Here is a 12,656-nt window from a genome sequence, read left to right on the forward strand (position 1 = left end):
TTACAATAAATACGCTACGCTAATTGCTTACCTAAAACACAGTTAGTGCGCTGAAATGAGAAAAATATAATAATTAATTAATTAATGAAAAATAATAGTTTAGAATTATAGTAATTTTGTTAAATGTTAAATATGTTTTCCGCATTGCCTTAAGCATTTTTTTTATATTCACTATTAAAATTAGTTTCAGCATTATTTACAATATAAATAATTATATATTATACATACATACATACATACATGCATATAACTGTCATATGAAAAGTAACTGTAAAATATAGTATACGCTGTAGCAAGTGGTGGCAATTAGACGTTAAAAAAGTAGCAGCAAGAAAATAGTTAAACCAAACAAGACACTTACTTACACTTAGTAAATTTATTAATGAGCAGCAAACAATCAAACAAACAAACCAACAAGCAAAACAATCAACTTGCATGCCAACAAGCCAATAGTTTAATGTGAAAAATAAGGTTTTGTTTTTGTAAACCATAGCAGAAATATAATAGATTTTGCAAAGCAAAAACAAAAACAAAACAAATAAAAATAAAAATATTTTTTACCGCAATTTTTACTAGCAACTACAGTAGTGTGCAGACAATAGCCCGAGTTAATGCAAAATGCAGTACCCTATAATAGTCCTTTAACTACCTAAATAGCCAAGCTGAACTTATTGTATTTTTTTTTCTTAAATAAATATATAACAATAGCATATACATACTTACATTTAGGCATAAATAGTTTATTAAACAAATGTATAAACAAAATAGCGCCGTCTAAAGACACATTTACATACAATCACACATATTTGTACATACATACAATAAATACATATACATAGCCACAATTTTACATACATACAAACAAGCATAAAACCCATAGTGTATGAAATAAACAAAAACAAAAAATAAAAATAATTTATTGCAAGTTTGCTAAACATATTTAATAAATATACCAATACAATAGCGTACAGCAGCAAATTACTATATTTAATTACTTGAAACTACACAATAACAATATTTTAACGAAATATATTTTCTATTGTTGTAATATTAGCATATGCAGTACATAAATACAAAAACTTTAAACAAAAAATTAACCTTAATAATTGATTACTGTTATTCAGTGTAGCTAATGCATTAACTACTTTTTAAGTACAAATAGTTTCGAATTTTTTGCTATGAAAAATTTAGTTAATCAACGGTAATTGAAACTATTTGCATGCGGGGGTTAATATTTTGCAAATAAAAAAAACTTTTTACGTTTTTAAAAAATTTTAATTTATAAAAAAATAAATAATTTTGGCAAAAGCTTGCAATGAATCGTTAAAAAGTAATAACTAATTTTTTCTTTGCTTCACCAATCTATATTAATAACAATTTATAACAAACAAAAAAAAACATGCTGGCAATGCGCTAAAACAACTTTTTTCGGCAAAAACTTTCAAAATTTTTCAAACAAAAAAATACGGAATTTGCATTGGTGCTAACGGTTGCGGTGATAGGAAGGAAAAAAATAAAAATAAAAATCTATAAAAAAATAGCTATTCAAACAATTTAATGTGTCACTAGCATTTCTACAGCACGACAATTCAATTTGTTATCGATTTCCATATAAATAAAGCTGTTATTTTTAACAGCTGTTTCCCAGAAAACTAGTTTTCGCACGTTAGCTCCCTTTTCGTAGACCATATTATTATTTTTTTGTACATTTAAATAAATTATTTAAAATTTATTGCCATATTATTATTTTTCAATAATCATATAGCGTAAATTGAAATGCAAAACAACGTGTCATCAAAAAAAAATTGAAAATCGCTGTCAGATATAATAACCAATATATAAGCAAAACACAAATTTTGTTTCAATATGAGTGGTTTTACTATAACGTCAATAGTCATATAGCGTAAACTGAAATGCAAAACAACGTGTCATCAAAAAGAAAATTGAAAATCGCTGTCAGATATAATAACCAATATATAAGCAAAACTCAAATTTTGTTTCAATATGAGTGGTTTTATTGTAACGTTTTTCTTTCGCCTGTAAACTAATGAAAAGTTATGTTGCGTTATTTTGCATGACAATATGTACTATTGTAAAATTTCAAGCTTCCGCTCTAAGATATAACCAGAATATAACCAATACATAACCAAGAGATAACCAATGCATAACCAAAAGATAACTAATACATAACCGAAAGATAACCAATACATGACCAACACATAACCGAAAGATAACCAATACCCAACCAAAAGATAACCAACATATAACCGTTTTATAACCAACACATAACCGTTTTATAACCAAACCCCAACTTTTCTTTCAATGTGCGTGGTTTCATATTCATCTTTCCTACGCTTCTAAACTTATGAAAAGAGATGTTACGTTAATTTGCATTTTAAGTGACGATATACATACATATATTGCAGACTTTATCGATATTTTCCGTCAAATTTTTACGCAATTTCCATGTTTTTATTTTTTTATTATGTTAATTTTCTGTCACAGCAACCAACGCCAAGCGAAATTCGTAGAAAAAAAATGATAAAACCTTTCGGCTAAACGCATAAACAAAAATCTCAAAATTATCGATAAAAATGAACAAACATTACAGCAAATTGCAGGCAAATTTAGCGAAAAAATATTAAAATTGCAAGCACATTTAGCGATAAAAATAGCATTACAAAAAATTGCAGGCAACAAGAAATTACAACTAATTTTATTTTCTAATAAAAGGGTGTTTTTAAAACTAAAAATGCTGCAAACGTGTTGTTGTAAAAGCAAAAGATATTAATGTTGAATAAAAACGAAAAAAGGGATGATTGAATTAACGTAAATAATTACCTCAATATAAGTGCATTATCTTCTTATTATAAAGGAAAATAAAAGTAAAAATAAAATTAATAAAATTTAAAATACCACGAAAACTCAATATGACAAGAACAAAACTAAATAAAAATTAAAATTAAAAATTAATAATAAAAACAAACCAGTTTAGAACTCCAACACATATTATGCGAAGTAAAAACTTGAGAAAGTAATGAAAAAAATAACAGAAAAAACCGTTATCAAGCATAATTGATGAAATGAAAACAGTTATATAACAGAAAAAACCGTTATCAGGCATAATTGATGAAATGAAAACAGTTATATACAGACATTTAGTGTATATAAACATTGTCTGCTAAGAAATGCGCCAAATTGGACAACAGCAAAATTTAAATCTAAAAAAATGCATATAAAAACCAACAACAAACAGCATATTATAACAAAATAAAAACCGGAAATACATTGAACGACTTGAAAGTTACTGTTAAAAGTTTAGCAACTGCAAAGCGAAATCAAACGCATAGTAAATAACGGTAAATAATTTACAGTCTACAATTATTATAAACAAGTTATCGGCAACTTAACAACAAATGCGCATATCAATCAAATTTAAACGCATGAAATTTAAGCAAAAAATTGCAAACATACAAGAATACAACAAAAAAGTGTCGAACACAAACAGCGCAAGTCACAAATAGCCAGGACATAGAACAAAGCATAATGTGAAAAGAAAACCACACAAACGTTGCTTAAACGATAAATGTCAAATTAAGAAAAAAAATAGACGACACAAACACTGTAAAACACAGAACCAATGTAAAGTGCGGTGAAACGGCGCTTTAGCGAAATTGCCAGGAAAAGAGCGGCGAGCGCTACTTAAAGAAGTGGCGGCCAGTTAAATGTGAAGCACAAATTACGTGAAAAAGCGAGAAATTGTTAGTGTAAAAGTGTAAAAAGCAACAAAAATCACAAATACGATATTACACAGTTTTTTTCAGCTGACATTTTACACGCACGCAAATTTTCAGTCGCTGTCGCTGAAACAGCTGATTTTTTGAAACGCGCGCTTTGCGCTTTTCATTAGCATAACTCGTTGGCGGCATGTCGCATGTCGCATCTCGCATTGTGCCGAAATGCAACGCTGTTTTGCGCAATTGGTAACAACATGTCGCTGCAGCATGTGTTTCACTGTAATTTACGCAAAAGAGGCCATTTACCCGCTTCACAACCAATTCAAATAACAAAGCAAGCAAAAAAAAAAACAAAATACAAAATACATAAATCGTATATACCAAAAAACAAAAAGTTCTAATACTAAAGATTTTTAAAGTTTGAAGCATGAGAATTGAGGAAAATTTATTTTCGCGTGAAGTAAGAAATCAACTTATTTTTACTAATATAGTATTGTTCTATGGGTAGAGCGATTGCAAGCTAACGCGTTTTGCACGCGGTGAGCAAGCGAATCTAAAAAACAAAAGGAAATGCAACAAGCGTGTATGTAGTGAAACAACAATAAAAACAACAGCAAACAAACTACAACAAACAATGTTGCATGATGACTACGCCAATTTCGCGAGATTCAAATTGAATAGAGTGTGTATATAATATTTTGTAGGTATAACTTTTATATATATATTTTTAAAAAATATATATTTATAAAATTTATGATAAATTTATAAGATTTTGTTGAAATTGTTTTTTCTCGCTCATTATAACTAAGAAACCAAAAAAAAAAAAAAACATGCATACATACATACTTACAAGAACAAGACGAATGAGCTGAGAAATTTGAGTAAATTGAAACTAAACTGTTTTTATGCGGAAAATGTACGGGTAATATTTATATTGTAGGCTATATTTTCTTTAATATATTATATATATTAAGAAAAAACTGAATTAGGCAGCGAGTTCAAGGAAGAGCAAGTCAAAGCGTGGGCAAAGTTTGCACAAAACTACAAAAAACATTTCAACCGAAAAACAACTAAATTTGCGAAAAACTTAACATTAAAACAAGCAAAAATATGAAAAATACTGCATATAAAATTAATAACTAACAAATAGCTCGGCGCTATGTCAAAAAAAAAGAAAAAAAACTAAAAACAAAAATCAGCTCTTTAGCTGTAAAACGTTTAAACGTCAACGACATGCGCGCTTATGACCGACCAACAGTGACAACAAACCCAGCTAGTAACGCCAACAAAAACATGCCCGACACGATTTTGTCCAAACTTTACGACTGCGTTAGAGTTAGAAAATATGTAAGGCAAAGTTTTACAAATATTTGCATTTCGAAAAACAAATTTAAAAAATACTGCGTAGATTTCCTAGAAATCGAAAGTATATTTTACAAACTTATACGAGTATACAAAGTAACTTTGGTATATAAAAAAAAAAGAAAAAATCATACAAATATTTCGAAAACATTTTTTTCGAAAGACAACTTATAGATATTATTACAAAAAAAAAATTAAAGCAAAGAAGAGTTATGTTGTGAGAGCGTAAAGCGCACGTACATATTAAATTATGAAATAAAAATTAATAATAATACTACGTAGTACGCGTTTGCTGGCATTTATAGGTGGTGAAACCAAGATTTATTTATTAGTATTTAGAGGCTATATTTATATCGTTTTTCTGCAAAGAGCGTAGCGTGGTAATGGCAAAATGTACGAAGAATTTCAAAAAAAATACTGCACAGTAAGCTAAAAACGTATACAAAACTAAAACTGCTTTTTATGAAAAAACTATTTTTTTTTTTGGAAATTTAGAAAAAAAACCTTCTAGCCACTAATAAGTGCTAATAGCACGATAATTATTGATAAAAAGTATTTTTTAAACAACAACACTTTTTTCACTTTCACACTTTTCAATATGCAAAACACAAAGATCTACGCTTTAAATATGTTCCTAGCTTAAGCTTTGAACGTGTGAAGAGCAAGTTGTGCATGCCAGCGTAATATTTGACAGTTTGCGCAAACTGTTGGTTTGACTGAAAAACTGCAGTGAGTAATAAAGTTGTATTCTCAAAAGAAATGCAAAACGAAAAATAAAACAAAATTAGGCGTGCACATGTTTTTACAAAAACAGCAAGCTAAAGTTTGTTTAAATGTGTTATTTAGCGGTTGTGAGCGGTGCCAAGTACTGATAAAATGTGAGTTTGTTGAAATTTGTTGAAAATTTTCGTTGATTCAAATGCGGTTAAAAATTTTAAATATTTCTACAAAAAAATACACTTTCCATACAATTCATTAAAAATTTGAAGCACTGAAGCTAAACAGCAAATGCTAAACTTTAATTACACTATTATATTAATTGAGAAATGTTTGTCTAACAAAATTAATATTTTTATTTTAAAAAATTTTAATTATTTCCAGAAAAAAAAAATTAAATTTCTATACAATTCAAGAAAATTTTAAAGCATTCAATATTCTATTTAAAATAAATATTCTAAACAGTAAAGGCTAAATTTTAATTACACTATAATATTAATTGAAAAATGTTTGTCTTACAAATTTAATACTTTTTTTTAAACAAAATTTCACTTGTGTTTTTTTTTATTATTTATGCGCACAGCTCTTGAAAAAATAATATTTTTTGTTTGCTTCACACAACTTCTCCGTTAACTGCCACATATTACAATTCAAATCAGCTGTTTGCTGACAGTTTTCGTTTTTGTTGTCATTTTAATGACAGTTTCAAACACTTCTTGCACAATTTGTTTACGAAAGGCAATTTTATTTTCTTACGCATAGTTTTTTGTGTAATTTCAACAGCCAAATATTTGAATATAAGCATTTTTTCGCTCACTTAACGCCATCATGCAGAGTCGTGTAGAATTTTATGAATTTTCAATTATAAAAACGTACAAAAACGAGTACAAAATATAATTATTTAAAAACAATACGAAATTTGAATTTTTTCTAAATGAAAAAAAAAGAAAACTATATATAATAACAGTTAGTTTATAGTAAGTAGGAAAGCAGAAAGCGTATACACTTTTTAGTATATTTGGTTGATATAAAACAGTACATACATATAACTGTACTTGTTAAGCAAGTTGAATGCAAATAATGAAAAACGTATCAATATAGCAACAACAAACAGAAGTCAGACATTTACTGCATAAATACTAATAAAAATTTAAAAGCAAGTGGAAATTAAGGAAACCAGCCTAAAAACGCAAAGCATAAAAACAAGCAGGACAGCAAAAAGCATGTGACAGTTAGGAAATTATACGAAAACAGCAAACACACAGAAACGCTAAAGAAATTTATATCTATGAGGTAGAACAAACCAATGTAAGCCCAACCTGACAAAACGATAATTATCAAGACAGCAGCGACAGTAATGCAACTGTACCGAAATTGACAAAACAGCACTTGCTGCTTTTTGAGAGCGTTGAGCGCAATGTAGACAATGTTTCAGGCGTTGCGTTAAAGAACGACTTGAACAAAAAACGCTTAGCAAATAAAAGCAGCAAGTAAGAACACACGCCCAAAAAAAAAAAAAAATACAAAAAATATACATACAGCGTATGAAGAAAGTAAAAATAAATTTAAACTAACAAATGTTAAATAAAGTAGTAAACCAATAAAGGCAAAACTGCGACTAAACTGTAAATGTATATTTACAGCTTTGGTTCTACAAAAATAATTTGTAAACAAAACATAAAAAAAAACAACTAAAACAAACGTGTTTTCTACACTGCCCAAATCAGGAAATTTTTATTATTTTGAAAATTAAAAATACATAAATGATTGCATTTCAAAGATAAAAGCTTACTAAAACCAGAAAAGTTGCTAAAAACAATTAAACAAACAAAAAAATAGAAAAATACAATAAATGTTTTGATGTAAGAACACTAATAAAACACTTATATGCTGTAACAACAGTTTTGAAATAAGCAAAATAAAACATAATGCATACAAAAAATGAAAAATATTAATTAAACTAAATTAATTTTAAACCTAAATGTTTAGCAAATAAGTTTAAAAGCAAACAAAAGCATATAAATTAAACAAAAACATAAGAATTAACACAACAACACCGTAAACACCGAGGTACGAGTAAATAAAAACAAAGCAACACAAAACAATAATATAAATAACAATAATAAAATATCAAAAAAAATATATATGAAAAGAATAATTGCGATAAAATGAAAAGTAAAGTCAGGAAACAGCAGTAAGTTATGTAACAACAACACATTTATACAAAAATGATGAGAACTTAAAAATATGTAAAAATATACTTACAGTTTTGATTTGAAATAAGTACCAAGCACAGCATAATAATAGAGCTGGCAGCGAAAATAAAATGTAAATTACAATTACAAAAAGTAAGTAACAGAAATTAAAATAAAACCAACAAAACTGCATAAAATAACACAAAAAGTAATTTTGTCAAATTTGCAAACAAAAAAACAAAATTAAATAAATTATAAAAAATAATTGAACAAAAAACCAATATCAAAACATATAACAGTTTACAAATAGCAGCAGTTAAATTTCAAAGCAACCAAGCAAAAACCGAAATTAAGCGCTTTACAACTCTAAACACAGTGTAATTTACAGCATATTTGTGTTGTAAACGCGTCATAATGCATTACAATTACGAGACAGCTGGAAAAAATACAACGGCAAATTGTAATTAGCGCTTTAAAAATTTCTTTTTCACATTTTGCAATAAACGAAATGCTGCTGAGCGTATTAAAATATACATACATATATAATATGTACTACATTTAAGCTACAATATAGAAACTAAAGAAAAACAAAACAATTTAACACTGTAGCAACATGTTGCAAGAGTATCACATACCAACCAAAAACAAAAAAAAAATATATAACAGCTACACATACAAACAAAAGGTTGCGTAAATACTTTCTTAACAAAATATGCGCTAAAATTTTAATTATTGTATTTTTGTCAATTGTAATGTATGCACATAAATACTAACAAAACCTACACATACTTGGCTACATTTTGCAAACATCCAACTTTTTGCGATTTTTTTTTTGAAATTTTATTTTACTTACTTATTACTTTTTATTAATTGTAATAGCCACGTAATGCATGAAAATATGTGTAAAATATTGGCGCGCCAATTGCCTGGAGACTGAACTACATTTTATTTAGTTGGCGCTGACAATATTTTGCACATAAATTCATGCACACATCAAACCACAAAAAAAAATTACATATACCGTTAAATACATACAAATACAAAATATATAATATATATACTATATACATACATATTACCACATACTATATAAATGTAATAATTAAACAAAGTAATAATTTTACATAATAACACAATTATATATAAAAGCAAACGCATACAAGAAAAACAAAAAAAAAAATGAAATAATAATATTAAATTAGTGTTATGAATATAAAAAACAGACATATTAAAATATGTTTATACAAATTCTCCTATATTTTGTATGTTTACTTTAAATGATTAAATATTACGTAATTAAAACATAGAAATTATATACAAATAAAAGGAAAATTAAATATTTTTTTCTATAACTTGACATCTATACTAAACATACATATATAAAAAAGCGCATTTTTTAATAATAATTTGCTATTTAATTAAAAAAAAGCAAAATGTCAGCAGAAAAGCAAGAAAATTTGTCAAAAAAAAGTTAAAGCAAATAGTGTTGATTAACAACAAGCAGCAAGTAACGGTATTTTGTCAAAAGCAAACCACTATAAAAAAAAACAACTGTTAAACAACAATTTCAAAATTCAATAAAAAGTTTAGTTGTTGCAAATAACACTATTGGCTAAAAATTAAAATAAAAATAATAATAATCAACCGAAACATACGATTATCAACGATTTTTATAATTCGCATGTTTACTTCTTTAACGTAAACACTATATATACATATATTTGTTCTGATTTAATATTTTATAACAAAACGTATTTTGCATTTACAAATAACGTTCAAACAAACAAAAAAAATATACAAAAATAATAAATAGCTATAATATTGTAAACCCTTTATGTATATTTAAAAAAAAAAACCAACAAAAGCAACATAGTTATGGAAAAAATAATAATATGCAAAGATATGTATGTAACTATATAAAGCAGCATTGCAACTATAATGAAAGTAATAATAGTTAAAGCAGTGGGTGGCAGTGGAGCTGGTTAAAATCAAAACTCATAAGTAATGTTGTACAAATTGCACATACATACATACATACACACACATTTGTGTTCGTGGGCAACGCGCATGCGTTCGTATATGCGTGTATTTACATTAGCTTGCAAGAGTTTGCAACGTATACGAACAACTGGCGTTTGTCGCTGCAACTTGGCATGCGTGCCTTGTTAAAGTTTCGGTTTTACGCAACTCCACCGGCGCGTTGTACGGCGACGTAGCGCCGGCTAACGGTTTCTCTGTGTGATAGTAGTTTATAATTAAAGCCGTTTGCGGGTGTACGCATGCGTACAACGCGCTGCATTAATTTTAATTGAAAATATATCAAGTTTACATAATATTATGTTTATATATATACTTTTTTTTTAAATAATAATAAATAAAGCTTATTTACTATATACTTTACTTACTATTATAAAATAAATATTACCAAGTTTTTTTTTATTTACTTATCCGAAGCATAAGCATCCATGATAACTTATGTATGAAATAAAATATTTGGTTTTTCATTTGTATTTATAAACAATACTTGCGCATTTTCTTTTCTTCATAAAAATAATTAGCTATATTTTACTTTTTATTAATATTAAGTGTTTGCTTTTTCAAATTGTGTTTTTTTTTTTTTTAGCAAAACTACGAAATGCAAAAGTGTAGCGTAAACAATTTAATATATATTTCTTATTGCTCTAAAATGTTTTTTTATTGTTTTGTGCGAAAATTATTTGTGAGTCGGAAAAGTTAAAATTATTAAGCAACGTACAATGTAATTGAAAGTAAAGTAGTTGTAAATTGTATTAAATGCAATTGTAGTGGGGGACTAAAATGTATGATTATGAAAAGAATTAATATATTATGATTATTATTTTTTATTTTTTATGAAGATTATAATACAAATGAAACGTTGAAAACTAAATTTACGCTAATTAAGTAATGCTATTTAAATGCAAAAATATTAAAAAAAAAATACAAAAAAATCGTAAAACACAAAAAACTACAGAATTAAAAGATTTGTTTTTGTGTAAAAATCTTATATATTTTTTGTGGTTAAAAAAAATATAAGAAAAAAACGAAAAACTCTGACTTTTTATTTTAATATTTATTTCAATTATTGCATTGAATACCGATTTTTTATGAAGGCAAGTATTATTTATTTTTTATTGCATTTTTTACATATTGAATACTGATTTCTTATGGAGGCAAGTATTATTTATTTTTCATTGCATTTTTTATTGGATTTAAATGGACAAGTATTATTTTTGTTAGCAAAAATAAAGGGTTTATTTGTTCACTGCTGTGCACCCTTATGTACTTATAATATTATTTAATTAATTTCATTTACACACACGTTTACATAACATTTATTTTATTTGGCAAACAATAATTTCGATCAAAACAAATAATAACAGCAGTGCAACCGCCGTATTACAATATTTCCGTAAACCAAACAGTTAACAACAGTTTGCATCAGCAGCCATTTTGGTTATGAAAAATGCGTTGTAATGCACACACGAAATGTACAATTTGCAGAAAAAAGAAATTAATACGTTTTTACTCATCCATTGCAGTGTTTGTATGTAATACACGCAGTAAATGCACTTACTTGTATTCCTTTATGCAGATACAATTACAGAACACATTACACAATTCACACTTTTATGCTACGCATTAACTGCTGTCGCGTTGATGATAAACACAACAGCACTATAATTGAAAACACTTGCACACATTTCAGTTATTATTATTTGAATACACAATACGTTTATTTCAGTTATTTCCGGATAAACATGATTTTTTGACACAACAACCACTTCTAACAACTGCAGCACAGAATTTAAATGTCAGTGATGTCATGCCAAACAGTAGTATTGATGGCATGCTGTTATCGATAAACATATTAGCAACAGTTGGTACTCGTTAACCAAATATAGAATAAACAAAACAAATAGCGAAGAATAATAGAAAACTATTATAATAAAGCATGATATAAGCATAAATAGAAATAAGAAAACAAATTAAAATTAAAAGTGAAAAGTTTTCTGTTTATCAAAAAAATTCTAAAAAGAAGATTTAATGGAAGAAATGCAAAAAAATATATGCATAAAAAAAAACAAATTGAACAGAAATATGCTAAATAATATAAATGTGTGTAACGTCGAAAAACATAATATAGACTTAAAAAAAGTAAATAAGAATGAAATAAATTAACTACCTCAAGGTCATATGTATTAAATAAAATTGATATAGTAAAACAAAGAATTATACAGTGGATAACTATTTACGAGAAAACAAAACAAAACAAAAATACTAATACTAATACTACATAAAATATTAAAGGTACATCTAAACCAAACAAACCCAACAATAAATGTCTTTGAGCTGCATTTATAGTGTTATTTACATGAAACTATATACATATACAAAAGAGACAACTACATTTATATGTATGTATTTGACAAATATTTATGTCAAAAAGCCCCAATATATACATACTTATATGCAACAAAAATTTATAAAAATTGATAAAAAAATATATTTCATGTATTTATTTCGTTTGCGCTAAATGTAATAAGAAGTATAACATTAAGTTGCTATTGAAACAAAAATAACTAAATTTTTACTTTGTATTCCTATTAGCTATTATGTAGTAGAA

This window comes from Bactrocera dorsalis, chromosome 4, assembly GCF_023373825.1.
Source record: "Bactrocera dorsalis isolate Fly_Bdor chromosome 4, ASM2337382v1, whole genome shotgun sequence".
Taxonomy (NCBI): domain Eukaryota; kingdom Metazoa; phylum Arthropoda; class Insecta; order Diptera; family Tephritidae; genus Bactrocera; species Bactrocera dorsalis.